The following is a 22,249-nucleotide window of genomic DNA, read 5'->3' as shown; positions in this document are numbered from 1 at the left end:
ACGAAATTAAAAGACGCCTGCTTCTTGGGAGAAAAGCGATGACAAACCTAGACAACATCTTAAAAAGCAAAGACATCACCTTGCTGACAAAGGTCCGTATAGTTAAAGCCATGGTTTTCCCAGTAGCACTGTATTTTATTATTTAAGCTACCTATATACTGGTGGGTTTTCCCAGTAGTGATGTACGGAAGTGAGAGCTGGACCATAAAGAAGGCTGATTGCCGAAAAATTGGTGCTTTTGAATTATGGTGCTGGAGGAGACTCTTGAGAGTCCCATGGACTGCAAGAAGATCAAACCTATCTATTCTTAAGGAAATGGTGCTCACTGAGTGCTCACTGGAAGGACAGATCCTGAAGCTGAGGCTCCAATACTTTGGCCACCTCATGAGAAGAGAAGACTCCCTGGAAAAGACCCTGATGTTGGGAAAGATGGAGGGCACAAGGAGAAGGGGACGACAGAGGACGAGATGGTTGGACAGTGTTCTCAAAACTACGAACATAAGTTTCACCAAACTGCGGGAGGCAGTGGAAGACAGGAGTGCCTGGTGTGCTCTGGTCCATGGCGTCACTGTTGTGACGTGGGGTTTGTGATTTCAGCTCTCTTGACATAATATGCTGGAGACAGTTCTCTAGTAACACTTCTTTATTAAAGCAACAAGACTGAGACCTGAGGAGGGGAGAGCTACATTTATAGGGACAGGGAACTAGCTAGAAAGGATACATTTTGGAGGGAACAATATCAGGCAATCACAGTCCTGCCTTTTGGAGGAAACCAATAAGACAGAGGATCCAAATACAGCAGCTTAAATGAACCAATAGCAGCTGTACCCTCTGGAACCAAAAGGCAGTTACTTTACCCTAATGCAAATACAGACAATAATAATACAGATATAAAATCCTTTGACTCAATACACAACAGTCACGAAGAGTCGGATATGACTAAACGACTAAACAACACATAACTATACGCATACCAAACATGGTGAGATGCAAACAAAAAGGAGAAAAAGAAAAGGAAAAAGAGAAACACAACCCGTGCAGGACAAAGGAGGGAGGGGAAAAACCCCCAAACTGTATATTTTACAAGGTTGTTATTCTACTTCACCTATTACAGTATTTGTAAGAATGAATTCCAAATATCATTGAATTTGTTTGAATTCCAAATATCATTGAAGTCTGCGTTTATATGCAAGTTGTCCATACGTTGTGAGTTTGTACAGGTCTTCAATCCAATCGTAAAAGGGAGCCGCATTTTTATTTTTCCAATTCATCAGTATCAGTCTTTTTGCTGTGGTAATGGCACTCATGTTGTCCTTTCTGTAAGGTTCCATGTGCTGGGTATATAATTCAAGAGGATATTTTGCCCTGTAAACAGAAGGTTGTTCCATACAGTTCTGTTGATGGTTTCAGTTACCGTACCTTCTGCCAAAATCTTTCAATATAGCACAATATAGGACAAAATATTTGTTTTAGAGAAGCATTATCCCTATTGCATCTCCAACAGTTAGATATCTTAGATAGCCCTTTAAAAAACACACACAATGGGATCCAGTATATTCTAAAAGAAGTACTTTATTTTGTTCTAAATATGCCAACATTCAGCTTCATCAGAAACCCTCAAGTTCCATTGTTATTGAGAGGGAGAAAAATGTTTCTCTATCAACCTTCTACACAATGCCTAATTTTATACACCCCTGCCACGTCTCAACTTACTTTCTTTTTCTTCAAACGAAAAATCCCCAAATGTTGTCACCTGTCCTCATAGGGGAGTTGCTCCACCCCTGATCATTTACAGTTGTTGTTTTCTGAACCTTTTCCAGCTCTAACATAATCTTGCTGAAGTGAGGTGACAAAGAACTGTACACGTGCAGTTGTATCATAGATTTATGTCCTTGCCTTATGAAATCTGTAGTTTTATTTTCCAATTCCTTACCACAGGGTGGAATGCAGGCTGATGGAGGCGGCAAGGAGAGAGAGAAAATTGATTCTAGGCCTGTTTAGAATTATTTTATATTTCTAAGAAGAAGATGCTGAGCCTATGTTTTGACAAGCATATGTCTTATGGAACTATTTGGATGTATCGAGTTTTTGTTTTTGTACCTGTTTTGAAGAAGTTCTGATTAGTAAACTTTGGATAATATTTATGGGAGCTGGGGGCACTGGCATACAGTGGTTCTTCTCCTTCCTCCTGGACCGTGTTCAGAAAGTGGTGGTGGGGGGGGGATGAGTGTTCAGACCCCTGGGCTCTCACTTGTGGGGTGCCTCAGGGTTCTGTCCTCTCCCCCATGCTTTTCAACATCTACATGCAGCCACTGGGAGAGATCATCAGGGGGTTTGGGCTGGGTGTTCATCAGTGTGCGGATGATACCCAGCTCTACCTCTCTTGCAAATCAGAACCAGTGAAGGCGGTGAAGGTCCTGTGTGAGTGTCTGGAGGCGGTTGGAGGATGGATGGCGGCTAACAGATTGAGGTTGAATCCTGACAAGACAGAAGTACTGTTTTTGGGGGACAGGAGGCGGGCAGGTGTGGAGGATTCCCTGGTCCTGAACGGGGTAACTGTGCCCCTGAAGGACCAGGTGTGCAGCCTGGGAGTCATTTTGGACTCACAGCTGTCCATGGAGGCACAGGTCAAATCTGTGTCCAGTGCAGCTGTTTACCAGCTCCATCTGGTACGAAGGCTGAGACCCTATCTGCTTGCGGACTGTCTCGCCAGAATGGTGCATGCTCTGGTTATCTCCCGCTTGGACTACTGCAATGCGCTGTACATGGGGCTACCTTTGAAGGTGACCCGGAAACTACAACTAATCCAGAATGCGGCAGCTAGACTGGTGACTGGAAGCGGCCGCTGAGACCATATAACACCGGTCTTGAAAGACCTACATTGGCTCCCAGTACGTTTCAAAGCACAATTCAAAGTGTTGGTGCTGACCTTTAAAGCCCTAAACAGCCTCGGTCCAGTATATCTGAAGGAGTGTCTCCACCCCCATCGTTCTGCCCGGACACTGAGGTCCAGCACCGAGGGCCTTCTGGCGGTTCTCTCACTGCGAGAAGCCAAGTTACAGGGAACCAGGCAGAGGGCCTTCTCGGTAGTGGCACCCTCCCTGTGGAACACCCTCTCACCAGATGTCAAAGAGAACAACAACTACCAGACTTTTAGAAGACATCTGAAGGCAGCCCTGTTTAGGGAAGCTTTTAATGTTTGATGTATTACAGTATTTTAATATTTTTTTGGAAGCTGCCCAGAGTAGCTGGGGAAGCCCAGCCAGATGGGTGGGGTATAAATAATAAATTATTATTATTATTATTGGTCTGGACAATGTTTTATTACAAGAGGAGTAAGTTTTTATGCACCCAACTGCTTCAAAGTGCACAATACCTGCAATATAACTACCCTAAGCTATTTTGTATTATCAGCAAACTTGATAAGAACATACTTAGGGTGAACTCTGAGGCCTTCCCCACTACCATTCCTACTTGTGGTAGGGGAGGCACAGGACGCAGTCTCTTCAATGCTGCAAAGGATGGGTGCAGGAGGCGTCTAGGACTCAAATGCCAAGGAAGAGCAAGGGCTGCTGGGTCAGCTGTAGTAGCTCATCCAAGCAAGGAAGCAAGCAAAAGAAAATCAACCAACAACAGAAGAACAGCCTGGACCTGAATGGATATTCACCCCATTGTTGTGGCATTGTCAAACTGACCTCTTTCCCCCTCCCTTTCCTCTGCACTCCCTTTCCTCCTTGTAAGTCTGGTCTTTGTAACTTGTAAACCCAAGGGCAGGAACCCTCTTTCTTAAAAAGAGAGAAAAGAAGAAAAAAACCCTCTGATGGGAGATTTTGGAAACAACATTTGTCTGAAAAGATGGATTAAAACCCTTTAAAAAAACCACCCACCACCCTCATATCTCTTCTTTATATAAAAGGTTTTGATCGTATTGAATTCGTCGCTCCCAGGTCTTTGCTACCGTGCAATATACTTCACAGAAAATGGAGAGTTCCATTCTGTGAGGGAAGGCCTTGGGCACTGTGATAAAGTGGATCGAAGATGGCAGGTAAACAATTTCTTTTTACATATATGTATAAAACCTTTGTTAATGAAGGGCCTGCTTCATTCCCTATTTCAGTTAACAGGATGGTGGTTGTATTCAGCAGAGAATTATATCAGACATTTAATGAAAGGCTCAGATACAGCAGGGCTGTTTTGCACTAAAGAAAGCAATAAGATAAAATTCTGTGGGAACACCTGTGGGGTGACTCGGTTTGAAACTCTCCTTTGTGTTTGGGGAATTGGTCCCAGGGCTCATATGTGAGTGTTCTTGACACAGCCGGGACCCTTGACCAATTGCCAGAACTGCTTGTGCCAAAGTTAGAAATTTGGACACTTGGTGCATCTTTCAAAATGAGATGTTGTTGGATTCCAACTTCTATTAACCCAAGCCAGCAAGGACAATTGCCAAGGATGATGGAAGAGGGAGTTTAGCAATATTTGGAGGACCACATGGTTTCCCACCCTTATTAGAAAGTATGAGCAGATATTGGTGTAGGAGAGAGACCGTATGTGTGCGTGAGAGAGAGAAACCACCAGTTTGAGGCCAGGTCGGTGTATTAAGGAATGAGGGTGTGCAGAGTATCTCTCAGTATACCATTTCACATTCTGAGTGCAGCACCTAAGTGTGTAGTTCCTCTGTAGTTTGGCCACACAGGCTCTGTAGAGATTGTAGCTAAGCTCCAGAAGGAAAAGCTCCTTCATTCTGACCCAGAGCTTCAGCCCTGCTGGGCTCTGTCCAGGTAGCAGAACGTTCAGAATCAAAAGCTGGTAACTCTTCGTTTTCTGGTAATTCTTAAATGCACAGCCAAGCACTGTTTTGTATCGGAGAGTGCCTGGAAGCCCCACCTAGAGCACTCTGCTCTTGCCAGACCTCCAGGACTGACCTGATTTGTAAATAGGGATTGATTTGTAAATAGGGAAAAAATAGTAGAACAATCCATTTTCTATTATTTCAGCCTTATAACCTCCTGAACCTGCCAAATATAGGCCATGCTTGCATTCCAGAGTGATATGTTATCATGATCATCATCATCATCATCATCATCATCATCATCATCATATTTGTTATGTACTGAAGTTCTCACCCTGGGCCAGCAGGGGGATATTGTAGATAGTTTTCACTCAGGTCCACATATGCAAATAAGGAATTGAAAGTGACGTTCAGTGATTGGATAGTTACAGAAAGTTGTTACTGTTGCTTTGTAGTTGAGCTCTATATAAGCAGGTTGGCTGAACCCTTCAGCCCAGTTCTGTTCTGGCCTGTGAATAAACAAGAGCTGCTTGAAGAATTGCTGTGTCATCTGATATGTTCACCCACAACTTAACACTATTTATTTTTAACAGCAGTTAAGGGATACAGGCAGGATGTGTTTGCACACCTGAAGAACACCAACAGCCCAATCCTGTGCACGCTTACATTCACCTACCACCATTGTTTTCCGTAGTCCTAGACCTGCATAACTTTGCAGGCTGTTGGTGAGTGTCTGAAGTTATTCCAGCTAGGCTTGGTGGCCGTGTATGCTTAAATACAGTGGCTTTTGTCCTGGCAAAGTATAGCCAGTGTTGGTTAAACTGTGCTCATTGGAAACTAGCCATAAAAAACAAATACAATCTGCAGGCTACCTTTTTAGGCTACTGTTCATAGACTGTCTTTGTTGTTGTTGTTGTTGTTGTTGCTGCTGCTGCTGCTGCTATATTTTGATGATGAAGTGAGGCAAAGACTCAAAGGCTAAAACTGCCACATTATTCAATGCCTACCCTCTCATGAAATGTTCAAGACAGTTTAGAAACATGAAACTGACCAGCTTTCCCCATGAACAGTCTCTCACAGATGATTGCACCATACTGGAGAACACCATTTTCCAGGGCCCCTCTTCTTGAGCCTACAGAACAGTCCAAACTTTTTAGAATAGGATCTCAAGAGCCAGTTCACTCCCCAAATGCCATTCCCATGTCCACAAAGGCCTTATCAAGATGAACTCTGTATATACCTGGCCCCCAGCCAAGCCTTTCAGTGGTTAGCTGCTTATAGAATGCAGCAGTTCATTAGCCTGGTCAGGAGCCAGTGATATGCATTAGTCATCCAGAAACATCTGCTCAGCTTTGCAGATGCATCATAATCCCTCTCTGTCTCTAAAACATGTTGCAAGGAGCATCACAACCTCAGTTTTGAGCTCTTGCTTAGCCTAAGGCTGAGGACCGAAGCAAGCAAATTTGTTCAGTGCATCAGACCATATTTTAGTGAGCCTCAGTGTCTGTGTATGCCACCACTATGAATGAAAGGATGCCCTTTCTCTTGTTTCCGATGTTTCTGAGCACAATTCAAAGTGTTGGTGCTGACCTTTAAAGCCCTAAACAGCCTCAGTTCAGTATATCTGAAGGAGTGTCTGCACCCCCATCGTTCTACCCGGACACTGAGGTCCAGCGCTGAGGGCCTTCTGGAGGTTCCCTCGCTGTGAGAAGCCAAGATACAGGGAACCAGGCAGAGGGCCTTCTTGGTAGTGGCACCCGCCCTGTGGAACGCCCTCCAACTAGATGTCAAAGAGAACAACAACTACCAGACTTTTAGAAGACATCTGAAGGCAGCCCTGTTTAGGGAAGCTTTTAATGTTTGATGCATTACTGTACAGTGGTACCTCGGGTTACATACGCTTCAGGTTACATACGCTTTGGGTTACAGACTCAGTTAACCCAGAAATAGTACCTCGGGTTAAGAACTTTGCTTCAGGATGAGAACAGAAATCGCACGGCGGTGGCGCGGCGGCAGCGGGAGGCCCCATTAGCTAAAGTGGTGCTTCAGGTTAAGAATAGTTTCAGGTTAAGAACGGACCTCTGGAACGAATTAAGTACATAACCAGAAGTACCACTGTATTTTAATATTTTTTTGGAAGCTGCCCAGAGTGGCTGGGGAAGCCCAGCCAGATGGGTGGGGTATAAATAATAAATTGTTGTTGTTGTTTGGATGAAAATGGCCCTCAACACATCAAGCTCCACCCTTCCCTAGCCCTATACCCAGCTCCATCAAGCGGACCTTACAAAAAACCTGAGGGGAAAAGGCCCACATGCCCCTCCCCCCCCCACTGTAAAACATGCAATAATACTACATCAAATAACTAGAAACTTGCTGCCGTTTCATAACCCCCCAAAACCAGCTGCCTGTGGTGGCTGCCTCACTTTGCCTAATGTTATGGCCCAGCCATAAGGAGATGGAGCATTAGACTATTCCAAGAAACAAAGCAGCTAAGAGAACAGTCCCAAGTTTCAATTGTACTAATGCTTAGCATTTATATATACTACACTTAACAGTGTTCAGAGCACTTTGTGGGTGGAAAACCCCAAAACTTGGCTTTACAGAGTTGTTGAGCTTGTATTACTCTCATGTTTGAATCAGGGATTGAATCTTTAGGCCTCTTTGTGAAGTGCAAATGTGAAAGTCATAAAATAATTTCTGTCGCGGTTTGCTGAAAATACACATTTCTTCACTTTATCAAATCCTCTGATTCACATTCCATTTCATTAAGCAGACATTCTGTACTTGATGTGTTACTTGAGGAAGCTATTAATGGCTCTCTCACTGCTCGGTGTTACACAAGCTACCTCTTCTTTAAAGATTGCTGAGCATCTCCCGGTCCTAAGCATTAACTGGTCCATGCATCATTCGTATGAGGTTCACCTGCCTCCAGTCTAAGCTTCTGATGAAATAATATAATTTCAATGAAACGTCTTGTAATTGTCTTATGTGCTGTAATTTGAAGGCATGTGTACTGTAATGGAAAAAGCCATGTGTTGTATGCTAGTGTTACATAAGCACTCAATGAATCATTTGAAAAATCAAATTTGTGTGCGTGTGTGTGTGTAGGAAGAAACTCTTTAGCACGGTGGCTACCTCTGAGGTATTATCAGACACTGAAGTGCATCACAGATGGCAATAACGTGTCTGTTTTTATATCACACCATAATAGAAGAACAGAACTGAGGAAGTAGGTTAGGCAGAAATAATGTTATCTGTGGGAACAGGTTTAGTTCAAGCTTTCGTTTGGCTCACATGGGGTTAAGTTAAAAGCTGGGATTCTTGTGCAAATGAGATTAAATAAAAATAGCAGCAGTTTGTGAAAATTATCCCCTTCCTTTGTGGGTGTAAGTTTGAAACGGGGGTGAAAACGTCCACACATTCTGGAAATGAAATAAATTCACACAGTTTAGCCAGGGCGAAATGGGAACACCCTCAAACTTAGTGTGGGGCAGGGTTAAGCAGGAGGGGAATTTGATATAGGTAGGCCAACGACAATGTGAGAGGCAAAGCATGTGAGTTTGGTTGCAATTCGCTGTTGACGCTGCTTTCAGTCCCCTAATGAAACACAATTGATTATTCCCTCCATATTTGCATTATGGTTTCTTTGCCCTGGAATGAATGGAGTGGAATACTGTGGCGACAACCTAACTGACATAAATAATTACATAAATTGCATAAGAGACATAATTTCACCACAAGACGAATAACACAGTTTTTGGTGTAAGATGAACTGTAGTGGAATAGAAGTGGTGCTGCGTGCAAAGAGAAAAGGGCAGAACAGAAAATGATGCCTTCCTACATTCCTCCTCAGAAGTATCATTTATTGCATATATGTTGCATACAACGTATTCAGCGCTTCCCTTGGTTCGAAAAGAAATTGCAAATTTTAAATTTCTTACGATAACGCACTGGGGATATTTGTTTCAATATAATAACTTTTCCAAACAATGACATCATTGGTAACTTTTCCAGAAGGTACGGAGACACCAGGCCTCCTGTCTCCACCTTTCACGGCAGTTTTCAAGCTTCCCCCTCTTTCGTTATGTTGCCTCAGAAACATTCATTTTTCTTGGGTAAATTGCCGTCATTCCATATGTGTTTGTTTCTGGAGTGAATAGCTGAGAGAGAGAGAGAGAGAGAGAGAGAGAGAGAGAGACTTTGGGCAATTGAACTGCTGAAGAAATTTGACTTCCTGATGGAGTCCACGTTTTGAAGGACCACTGCTATTCCGGTGAATCCTTTGGGGGAAGCCTGAGGCTGTGAAGCTGCACTCAGAGGCACACTTATTTGAGAGCTGAGCATTTAGTTCAGGTGGGGCTTGCTCGCAAGTAAATGAGGCAGAGGTTGGTGCTATGGGGATGGGGGCTTCAGATCATAGCTGTCAACTTTTCCCTTTTCTTGCAAGGAATCCTATTCAAAATAAGGGAATTTCCCTTTAAACAAAGGGAAACATTGACAGCTATGCTCCAGATAGGCTGCTCTGAGATTGCTGCAGAAATGTGGAGAACCACATTTGAGATTGGAAGAATGAGAAACTGAGAAAAAGGAAACAGACTGATCCTTCCATTTGCATTGCTTGACAATACGAACTGCTTTGCAGTGGGATAGATTGCCAAAACCACTGGTGGTTGGTTTTTAAGCTGGTTCAAAGCGCTCACACTGCACATCACTGCCAGCTTGGCTGCACTGCTTCAAAGACCAAAAGCAAATAAGCAGATTTTTTTTTTTGGGGGGGGGTTGTTTTTTAACATCTTCGTAAAATAATATTCACTTCCGACTAGTTCATACATTGTCTGGATTCCTACGTAACTGAAGTCTGAAGAAAGGAATCCTTGAACAGGGAATAAGAGCCATTGACAGCCAGTGCATTAGTATAATTTATGCATTCATAAAACCTTATAATAGACACTTATTTCTAAAAAGTAATGGTAATAATGGAGCAAGTCAGCTCTTTGTCACTCCTAATAAATCACTCTTCTCAGATTCACAACATTCAATTTTTGTTCTGGCTATCAGAGGCATAGTGATTCTTTGGCAGAAGTTTCACAAGTCCACTAATCAGGGATATCTCCTAATTGCAAAGTCCTAGAAATCATTCTATCTCCACTATTTTATGGTAATTTGTAAAGCATTAGTCATAATGCTTCGATTTTATTTCTAAAAGCTACTTTCCCCTGCAGTGACCACGATCTAATTAAGAATTTTAACTAGAGATGAAGAATGCCAGGAAGCTGCTAATTTGGTACTCTAAGGTTGAGAATCATATTACCACTTCCCAGGAAGTTCTGTTGGACTCAATTACTTGCTTCTGAGTAGACATGTATAAGACTGCACTGTAACAGTGCAATCCTACTTAGAAGCCTCTTTCTTCTAATGGGCTAAGGCTGCAATCCTAGACACACATACCTAAAGAATGAGCCCATTTGGACTCAATGGGACTTACTTCTGAGTAGATGTGCACTGAGGTATAATATTATTTTCTAATATTTGTGTTTAGGATTGCATAATCCTTTGCAATCCTTCTTTGCATAGAAGTTTCCCCCCTCCCCTTAATGGCATTGAAAAGCACATTTGAGCTCATTAAAAGTATCCATCTCATATGGATGGCTTGTTTACTGATTCCGGGTAGATCACTACGACAGATGCAGATTATTGCCTTGAAGAATTATAAAAGCTTCATTGGTTCTCAGGCCCATTCCACTAATACTGTATCTCCTATTTCTTGTAACTATTTCTTGTAACTATTAAGCTTTCATTTACAATTAAACAGTAAGCTCATGCCTAATTTTAGGACGTTCTCCAAATAGTACAGAGATGAGGATCAACACTGTAGGCCAAATCAATGAGAACACATTATTTTCATGCTCTTTTCCTCAGTTTGTGGTCTCTGGAGCCTCCCCACTCCATGCATCCTTTGCAGCGCATGAAATTAGCTGAAGCTGAGTCCCTGTCGTGAAAGAAGGCTAATGGAGAAATCTTGTCTGCCAATTAGAACTGGCAAAGAAGATGCACATTATGGAATCTGAACCATTTAAAAGGAAGCGCTACCAAATGTCATTGGTTTAATTTGTTCAATTAATCAATTTAAGCTTAGTTTAGTTCTGTTGCAAGGGGAGGCAATTTTAATTAGTGAGGATGAGAGCTAAAGGCATGCTTATTTATTTTGGGGGACATTTTTGTCCTGGTGGGTGGGTGTCACAGGGACAAACTACACACGGCACTTTTATTTTGGAGATGAATCAGCCATGGGCCCCTGATTCAGAACATCCTGGTTGGGACTCTGCTGATTTTCAGCTGAAGATTGCCCCTTGCTGGCTCCTGTTTGGCCCACAGTGTGTGTTTCTACGTTTAGGGGCCAAATGGAAGACAGGAGGTGGGCTATTTTCAGCAGAAAGCAGGCACAAGCTCCTCCTAGAGAAGGGAAGTATATTTCTGATCAGGGCTCCAAGAATGTTTTTTTCATGAGAATAAAAGCAGCCAAGCTAAGCATGCTTTTTAAGAAGCACGAATAATGCCACATATAGTTGGACATGCTAAAAAATAAAAATTGGTATTTCATTTGAACAGTCGAAACTGGCAAAGCCCTCTGCAGGTATGCTCAGAAGACCAATGTGTTCAATGGGGCCTCTAATAAGTATTGTGGTCCAACAGAGCACCACTAAGGGAGGCTGCAGAGGAGCTGAGTGGTGAATCTACTGCAGCATCTCAAGCCCTGTTGGCTCTGGTTGGCCAGGGCAGAAAAGGAGGTGGGTTATGAGCCCCTTCCACTATGCCAGCTATAAGCTGGTATAACAGAGGACTCTGAGGATCAAGATCCATGGAGAATCTGCTGGGCTTTGGAACCAGTGGGTCTGACCCTTCCAGTACCCCATCTCAACAACACCTTCTTTGGGTTTCCCCCCATCTGCTACTGCCTAGGAGGAGTTGGGGTGTCTCCCTTTATCAGAAGTGCTTCCCTCTTCCACTGGGGGCACCAAAACACCATCAGAACCACCACCAGCCATCAACATTGGGTGGGTGTTGTGCTCCACATTACCTCGTTTTAAAACATTTTCAGCAAAAAGGCACAGCGAGGTTTTCGTAATATATATATAAAATCAGTAGCATAGTGGGTCACAGGTTTGAGGCAAGACATGTCTGGTTTAAATGTCACCGGAAGCCTCTATCTCTGACGTGACAATAATAATGTTGAGCTACCCTTACTAATTGCAGAGATAATATGATCCCAGTACTTGGAACTTTAAAAAACCTGCTACATTCTAAGTCCTAAGCATTGTTGTTGTTATAAGAATAGCAATGGCTCGAGGGAGGAATTGTGGGGAGGAGAGACACCTAAACTGAGTCTCTGGTTGAAGACGTTTGCCAATGCTGCAGCTATTTTCTCCCTGTCCTAGAGGATGGAGATAAGGGCTATTGTGTATACAATTGCAGGAAGAAGGCTCAAACATTAAGCACGTCGTGTTTGGATTATTTATCATGACCTTTCTGGCTATGAATCCTGAATAGCCTCGTTCCAGCCTCTTTGATTTGTACCCCTTTCACTGACATTTAGAAAGTGGTGTCAGATAAGACCCAAAACCCTGTGTACCCCAAAATAGTGCTTTGCATCCTACACTTCCCTGAGAAGGGAGATATAACAGGGGAAGTGTGAGCTGGGTTTGGTTTCCTTTTCAGGAGTGAGAGCACTGAAGCACTTGTCATGTTTTTTGGAACATGTGCTCTATGTACACATATATAAGTCAAATCTAAGATGTGTGCCTCTCATGCAGTAGATCTGCTACCCAACATCCTCAGCCCCACTGCCACAAGGTTCCTCCAGCCTCACCCAGCTCTCAGACTCAGCATTTCTTACACCCCCTTGCCCGTAAGGTTCCAGGGTGGGTTGCAACAATTTCAAAATTTGCCTCTGTTGGCATCTGTCTGTCTCAAGAGACAATGGAGTATGCCTCTGGGGGTGAAGTCAAACCACTGGAGAATCACAGCTGCCCCCAGGGCAGTGGGTAAAACAAATCACAAAACCTCCCCAGAGTTCCAGCAGCTAAGTAAGCCATATTTCAGATTCTGTTAGAGGACAAAGTGGGCTCCGCAAGAAACAGGGCCTTCTTAGTTGCTGCCCCAGATCTGTGCAATGCCTGTTTCTTTGGCCGGTCATACTTTTTCGCAAGAGAGGAAGGCCACTAATAAGGATTTTACTAGCCTGTGCTTTCTGTAATTTTTTTTTACAAATAGCTCTGTCGCTAAGGAAACGTCCCCATAATGCAGTATTAGTGTATAATTTTACAGACAGAAAGGCATTTGTGAAATGTGCTAATACATTGCTCCAAAATCTGTGCTCATTTATTGTATCTATCCACTAGCAAAGCAGAAAGCCCATCAACTGTGGAAATGCCAGCATAATCTTTAACTCTGACATATAAATGGAGCAACATAAACAAATGATAAATAATAGATAAATGTTATAATCGCTTATAATACAGTTTCTTTCAGTTCCCTCACTCTAATCATTGCCGTTCTGGGAAGCTGGCAGGTTTTATACTCTGCCCTTTCATTTTGTACATGACATCTACCGAATTACTATTTTATCTCAGGCAAAATACGTAGAAGACAAATAAAGGCAGGAGGAAAGGTTACAGGGAATCAAGGCAAGATTGAAATACACGGGCAAACAAGCTACAGAGATACAGATCAGATTCAAAAACTGTTTCCCTGACACCATCCACCAAAACAGCAATAGCAATATGTCAAAGTTTTTTTGGGTTTTTTTTTTTTGGTACCTGATATTTCTCACAGTATCAAATTTGTTTTGTTTGGTAAGTTAGATGCCAGTTTCATTTCTCTTTCTTTCACACCTAGTCCTTTCTATGGCATTGATTTATATCTCCAGTTCCTTAAAGTGTTCATTCTGCACTCAAAAATAGGCAACTAATACTTCCAGCATCATGCATATGCAGGATTGATATTGGAGGAAAAACTCTTGCCCACTGGGACATAGCATTTAGTTTTATTGATATGCACGCTGTGTCTCCCCATCATATTATTTTTAAAGGGACACACCTCTCTCAATGAATTTGAAGTTCTAAATTGGAAATTATGCAGCAAAATGAATTTATTTCTCTCTTCCTCCTCTCTTTCCCCATAACTGATTTATCTCCTTGGTAACAAAGCAAATATTCTTGTAGTAAACGTTTTTTGGGTTGTTGGGTTTTTTTTGTAAAAAACAACAACCTATGGAAGTAATTTTGACATTATCATTCCATCAAATTCTAGTATTCGTCTGTCTCAGAGGAAATTGGATGCTTCCTGAAATGACACATAATTCAATAATGGTAATTAGGCACCTCTTTCCTTACCTCAGAATTAGCAATCGCTTTAGATAATTAATTGTTTCATGATTTGCTTTACCTTATGCCTCTTTTTATGCCTCCCTCCCTTCCCTCCCCCTCCCCTTTTTATGAAGATTACCCGCTCTGGGATCCCACAGCTAATTTTCCCCTGGTCTCCTCGCTTGCCCAAATAGGACTAATTTAGCCAGCTAGCCCTGGTGACCATCTAATGTTTATTGGATGGATTTCCCCCCAAATGATTTTTGAATTCTGAATTTATTGTTATTCACGTTTTATACTGTATTTTATGCTGTTTTTTTGTTGCATCAATTAAGTGTTTTAAATTTGTTGTTAGCCACCCTGAGCCCGGTTTTCTGAACTGGGAAGGGCGGGGTATAAATAAATTATTATTATTATTATTATTATTATTATTATTATTATTATTATTACTATTATTGCCCACCATTGAGGAAGCACAATTTATTTGCTTATCACAAGAACATTTGGATCCCACTCTTCCCTCAAGGAGCTTAGGGATTGTTGAAGGACAAAGGAGGGTCCCGTCAGTCTTCACTTGGCGTCCCCTCAAAAGGAAAAGCTGAACGTGAGACTGAAACAATATGTAAACTGGAACACAGAAAACATTCAAAATTCGCACTTGTCTCGAGTTTTGCAATGCAAAAACTGAAATTGACTGATTCACCCATCCCTATGCTACCGATAGTGGGAGGCGGTGATGTCATATGCATTTATTTATTTAAACAAACTTTCCCCACATATAAAAAGCAAGCATGTTACCAGAAAGGCTAAACTGGAATCCTTCTCCCCAATATGGTAGTTTTCTACACTGAGGGAAAATTGCTTGTATGGGCGAGCTTTCACCTATAATATTCCCACCTGCTGCAGCCCAGAAACAGGTTTATTACCGTATCTTTGTGTGTATGAATGTGGCCATAATCATGACTAACCTTGTCTGGTTTGCTCCCTTGATATTTAAGAGTACAGTGGTACCTCGGGTTAAGTACTTAATTCGTTCTGGAGGTCTGTTCTTAACCTGAGTTACCACTTTAGCTAATGGGACCTCCTGCTGCTGCCGTGCTACTGCCACGTGATTTCTGTTCTCATCCTGAAGCAAAGTTCTTAACCCGAGGTACTATTTCTGGGTTAGTGGAGTCTGTAACCTGAAGCGTATGTAACCCGAGGTACCACTGTACAGCATCCAAAGGTGTTTTTCTCCTTATTGTGCCATATAACTGCCAGTAACAGGGGAAAACTAATGTACCACATTAATACATTTGTTGAAATATTTTCAATATGCTGGTTGTTGGGGCTGTCTTTTTTTTTTTTTTAATGCACACAGTTATTTCCGTAGTATTCAGTCACTGGAAGCAAAGTGAACCAAAGGTCAGTTCCAAGCAGTATCCTGTATCCCAGATGTCCTGTGTGAGGAAGTGCATAGGATACAGGATTCGTGGGCTGTCGGTGTTGCAAATGATTATTTACAGCTCACAATGGAGATTTCAAAAGTAATCGTCATATATAATGGTCTTGGATGGACTCATAGCAATTGTGGCATCTACGATCAGCATGAATAAGAGACATGGCCTTATTATACTGAGCTCATAGTGAACCAATTCGACATTGTATCTCGACGTGAGCAGCAGTAAGCTGCAGAATCATGCAGTTGTCTTTTGCCACAACTACATTTGCTTGTCCTTGACTCTTAGAATCACAGGACCCCGAGGAGCATCAAGTCCAACCCCCTGCGATGCAGGAATATGCAGCTGTCCCATAAGGGGATTGAACCTGCAGCCTTGGCATTGTGTGTTGAGGTCCCCCAAGCCACCCCTAAATAATTCACAATTCACACAAAATTTTTGTTTAAGGTTTTTGGCATAATTTTGGCCACAACTTTATTAAAATACCATAAATGTGAGTGGTTGCTTAGGCATTGGTTATGACTATCTGTCCCCCAAGCCCAGGGACAGAACTGACTTCCGGATTCCAGCAAAAGTCAGTAAGGGAAAACAATATTGGGGAGAGTATGGAGCCGGGCACCAGACCCTCATCCCCCCCCCCCGCATGCTCCCGGGGGCTTGTGTGGCCCTAAGCCCCATTCAGGGGTACAGACGAAAGAATGGCAAGCCCCTGGATTCCTTTAATGGAATTCCCTTTCCGCAGCAGCATTGGAGGGGCAAGCACCGCCAATCCTTACCCCTCCACCAACCAATTCCCAAACCAATGCCTAACCGCGACCTTACAAGTTGTGACGATTTGCTACGCAGTAGGCAAAAACCAAATGGCACCAGCCAATCAGCCAAACTGACAAAATTCCTACCAGGCCCCTGCCCCCAAAACAGACGACCCCATGACAGGCATAGCAAGGTCAACACAATAGCCCTAGATTAGGGAGGGTAGGCGGGTGATCCGATACATGCAGCAAAAGAGCCCAGTCAGTGCTGCGTGACTTGATTTTATAACCTTTGGTCCGTCTCCCTAAATGGCAATGCCAAAATTTGCCCAGTAACCAAACTGCCCAATCACTGAGGATGGTCAGCCATACTAACCTGCCCAGCAACAGAGGGGTGGCCTGTCAGACCCCACCGCAACATGTGCTCTCTATGAAAGAGAACATGCTTTATCAGCACCACACTCTAACCAACTGAGCTATCCGGGCTGTCATGCTCACTGTTGGTTTTCATGTAAGACCGCAAGAAGAAGAAGAAGAAGAAGAAGAAGAAGAAGAAGAAGAAGAGAGTTTGGATTTGATATTCCGCTTTATCACTACCCGAAGGAGTCTCAAAGTGGCTAACATTCTCCTTTCCCTTCCTCCCCCACAACAAACACTCTGTGAGGTGAGTGGGGCTGAGAGACTTCAGAGAAGTGTGACTAGCCCAAGGTTACCCAGCAGCTGCATGTGGAGGAGCGGAGACGCGAACCCGGTTCACCAGATTACGAGTCCACCACTCTGAACCACTACACCACACTGGCTCTCACTACACTGCCCTGCAAGGGGCAGGCTGGTGGCTGCAGGTGCCACTGAGAGGCCTAAGTGGCAGTGTGTGCTGTGGATGAGGCTGTGTCAAGATTTGGGTCCTGCTGTCTATCTGACCCATTTCCACATGGCCTGGGAGAGAAGGAGTGCCACTGCCATTGACTCCAGCTGCTCCTGCTGCTTCAAGCTTTCAGAATCTATTTCCTATGTAGCGTTAGTACAAATGCTTTTGTTTCTCTAAAATACTATGGGTGGGATTCAACTGAGTTGTTGCACGTGCAGAATGAGGTTTGCTCATGCAGCAAGATTCTCCCCCCCCCCGCCGCCGCCGCCACTTCCACCATCCTCAAGAGGTGTCTCTCTAGATTTCATGGGAAGCCTGTTTAAAGGCTCCTCATCAAATTGTATTTGCAACCGTGTGTGTTGTAGGTTTATGAATTCAATCACATTCTGATGTGAGTTGCACTTTGAGAGAAAGCATCTTAGCACCGTCAGGTTACATGCTGTGCACCCCTCCCCCCTCTAAAAAAAGCACTATTGGCCTTTTTAAACCATCATGGTAGTAGCTATGAGCCACAAAGTTCTGGATGCACAAAAGTGTCTGGATGCACAAAAAAATACTGTATTTTTTGCTCTATAAGACTCACTTTTTCCCTCCTAAAAAGTAAAGGGAAATGTCTGTGCATCTTATGGAGCGAATGCAGGCTGAGCAGCTATCCCAAAAGCCAGAACAGCAAGAGGGATCGCTGCTTTCGCTGCGCAGCGATCCCTCTTGTTGTTCTGGCTTCTGAGATTCAGAATATTTTTTTTCTTGTTTTCCTCCTCCCAAAACTAGGTGCATCTTATGGTCTAGTGTGTCTTATAGAGCAAAAAATATGGTGACTGAATCCAAACTCCTAATTTTAAGCATTAACATCACATCTCGACAAATCTTTGCAAAGAGCTATTCAACAGTTACTTTCAAAAGACACACACACACACACACACACACACACACACACACTGTTCTTGGTATGAGCCATATGGCCAGGGTTTATACATCTAGTGTTAAATCAGGCACTTTTCTGTCCAGCCCAAGCTGGCAGATACAGGTAGACAGGCTTCTGTTAAGCACAGAGATAATCTGGCATAGTTTGAGGGCTGCCCTCAGAGACGAATTCCCCAGAGTACAGGGGTCCAGCAGATCCAGAAGCTTTATAGTAGGCAGTGATAAGGGGATGTCTTTCCACTGTTGCCTGATTCACAGTGTGGGGATTTTGCAATGTTGTGTTGGCATCCTGTAATAGCTGCCCTGGTGGAAATAAGGGTCTTAACTAGAAATGGACCATGCAAGTTTCATATCTGTTTCACGTGCTATTTCTGGTGGCCCACCTGCTAGTTCAGGTCCCAGTCAGGTTAACATGAACTCATTGGTAAATCCATCACATGTGATTTAAGGGCATGGGGCTGAGGGAGAAACATGAACATTCATATTAAAATATGCAGCCAAATACACATTTCTGAACGTATTTTCTCACATCCTGTATATTTCTAAATACATTTTCTCATAAATTAGCCACTTATAATTTATTTTATCCCAAATAAACATCCGTATATGCATTTTGGTACTTTGTATTGCTTTGTTTACGGGACGCAGGTGGCGCTGTGGGTTAAAGCCTCAGCGCCTAGGGCTTGCCGATCGAAAGGTCGGCGGTTCGAATCCCTGCGGTGGGGTGCGCTCCCACTGCTCGGTCCCAGCGCCTGCCAACCTAGCAGTTTGAAAGCACCTCCGGGTGCAAGTAGATAAATAGGGACCGCTTACCAGCGGGAACGTAAACGGCGTTTCCGTGTGCGGCTCTGGCTCGCCAGAGCAGCGATGTCACGCTGGCCACGTGACCCGGAAGTGTCTCCGGACAGCCCCTGGCCTCTTAAGTGAGATGGGCGCACAACCCCAGAGTCTGTCAAGACTGGCCCGTACGGGCAGGGGTACCTTTACCTTTACCTTTATTGCTTTGTTTTGAGCAAACCACATTGCATGAAACCCAAAGGACAGCTGCATTCTTATCTGTACATTAGCCGAGGATATGTGGATTAGGTCGGCTCATATCAAAAATCTGCAAAGATCTGGTTCCTCAAGCATCCCCGCTCTTGGCACTTTCTGATTCTGGTGAGCATCCACTGGAAAAAGGGCTAGCCAACTGGAAGCTCAGCGGTGACCCTTGCTGTTCCTGAGTAACTCACCTGAGGACTGTTGAAATGCCCAGAACAAGCCAAACAAATATATATTAACGTTTGTTCCACTTGCATTCTATGGGGAAGAAATCTGAGAGTGAAAAAGAAAAAGAAGTTAGCAGACTGACAAACGAACAGCGTGTTCTAGCGGTCATGGAAAACGAGGCCACAATTAAAGGAGATTAGAGGCGAAGGAAACAGAGCAGCAGCGTCTTATTGCAATAAGTGTTTGCTGCAAAATTCCTCTCAAGTGGCTTATGACATATTGAGCATCGGGAATGGGAACAGCCCCCCGACCTATAATACTGAGGCTCCTTCACCAGATAGTTCATGTTGAGCCAATCGAGTTGATGAACGTGCCTCTCAAACTAGCAAATATAAATGACTTATGGGGATAATATTTCAATATGTAATGACACAATTACTGTGAGGATTCTTTGAAGAACCAGCTTATTAAATATTAAATATCAAAGCTGTAAATTATTGTAGCAGCTTTATATAACTAAATTAAATTCAAACAAAACCTAATTTTCTTAATTATTGACTGTAATCCTCCAGGAACATATGTTATTAACTCGGCTGCAAATGGCAGAGAAACGGTAGGACTTCAAACAAGTTATTTGATATTAAAATTTAATCCTCAGGAAAAAACTTCCAACACTGATGTCCCCCTCCACCACCTGCAGTGGGTACTTAAGCCAGCATTTCCCAGGCTTTATACAGCCATGGTACACACCCCAAAATTAAATCTAGAGGCACATGGGAGAGGCTTGTTGTGGAGTCTGAAAGAGGAAGAATTCTCTGTCCCCAGAGGAGCCCACATCCTGTGTTTCTGTATGAATCCCTCCCAAGGATGGCCCCAAATAATTTGTGGCAAGGGCACTCCCTTTCCATGCACAGAGCATTTCATACACAAAAGCTTATCAGCCTGGCAGCTGAATCTGACTGGAGCTGCGGCAACAAAACAGCATCCTGAATGCGGCAGCTAGACTGGTGACTGGGAGTGACTGCCGGGACCATATAACACCTGTCCTGAAAGACCTACATTGAATTCTGAGCAGAATTCAAAGCTTTTCTATTAGGAATTGTAGGTACCAGCATTACAAAGGAGCAGAAAAGACTTTTCATGTATGTGGTAATAGCCACACGGATGCTACTAGCCCAAAGATGGAAAGAAGACAAAGTCCCCACAAGAGAGGAATGGCAAATTAAGCTGCTAGAATATGCTGAAATGGCAAAACTGATTGGAAAGCTCAGGAACCAAGAAGACAACAACTTCAAGAAAGAATGAGGAAAAATTACAATGTATTTAGGAGACCACTGTAAGCAGATGAAAACATTAGGAGGATTTTAGCAACACTTGTAATGTAACAAATGCAATGGATAACATGGAAAGATATAAAATATGGGTTAGGTAATGATATGCAGGTGAAAATGCTGACAACAAGACCCATGGATGGGAAGGTGGGAAGTCGAAGGATTCGGAGAAATCTCTACATATGGTTATGTATTTGGTAATGTGATAACTTCTTGTAAAATCAAATAAACTTTATTTCAAAAAAGAAAAAAGATTAAGCTATCAAGGATAGATCCAAGCTTAAACCACAGTAGTGGTAAAGAAAAAACCACTCCAGTTGCCCAAGAGATAAAATTGCTCATCTTAGGTTCAAAAGTTCTAATGCTCCAGAATTGTCAGCAACCAGCTCTAATAACTTGCCATTGCGATGCTTTTGATCGTGCTGGCCCTATACTATGGTCTGGTTTCCACATATATGCACAGATCACATGGTTTCTCCTGAGAACCCATAGAATAATCTGTGAAGTGACTCCACTGGAAAGCAGTGCATTTGAGGCAATTGGAAAGATTCATGGGATCCATTATACACCTACAGTAAGTCCCACAAACTGATGCAGTGGCTATAAAGTAATGGGCAGGCATGTGTGAATTGGCCCAAAGTAGTGTACTGCCTAGAATGGTAGCCTTGGCTATGTGAAAAATTGCTTAGAAGTTACACAGCACCTTGAAGACTAACACATTTGTTATGGCAGCAGCTTTCATGGTCTGGAACCCATCTGAGATGTGTAGAATGCTCTCCTAAGATGCCACAAGAGTCTTTGTTGCACACCAATATGTACCGGCAAACATATGATAATATTCCATGCAGGTAGTTCACAAAAGTTTATGCCGTAATCATTTGTTAGTCTTTAAGGAGCCCCAATACTTTGTTCTCTTTGCTGACACAGAGTAATAGAGTTATCCTTCTGGAAATTGTTAGCCGTAGAGGTGACTGCATTGTGCAAGGCAACGCCCTACCTCTTATCCCAAAATCTATCTCATAGGCTTGTTGTGAGAACAAAATTCCTCTCTGAGGATTGCATTTAGCTAAATCTTACTCAGAGAAGGCCCACTGAAGTTAATGGACCGAAGTTAGTCGTGTCCATTAACTTCAGTGGTCTTACTCTGAAGTGGGATATGACCCTGAGATACTTGGGGGGAAAGGGAGAATGCAAATATTACAGATACATTTGTTATCAATAAATGAATGAAATCCTGCATCTACAAGTAGGGCTGGCAAGTAGGCTCCTCCATTAAGATCTATTAAGATCCATTAAGACGACCAGTCTTTTAAAATAAGACCTCCTGGGTAACGGATAGGCAATTTTTCTCGCTTCTTCTCTCTGTTGAACTCAAGAACAATTGGCAAAATGTGGTGCTGATATAAGGAAAGATAGCCCATTTATAAATAAAAAAATGCACATTTGTGGCCAGGTTCCTGGTGAAGTTAGCCAGCCACAGTTCCTGACAGGTCCGTCTCTCCAGGTCCTGCATTTGACACTGTAAATCTTGCCGTCTGGTTTTGATTCCCTCCCCCCCCCCCTTCTCTC

Source organism: Podarcis cretensis (genome assembly GCF_951804945.1).
Source record: "Podarcis cretensis genome assembly, chromosome: 5".
Taxonomy (NCBI): domain Eukaryota; kingdom Metazoa; phylum Chordata; class Lepidosauria; order Squamata; family Lacertidae; genus Podarcis; species Podarcis cretensis.
Note: the sequence above shows the minus strand (reverse complement) of the source record.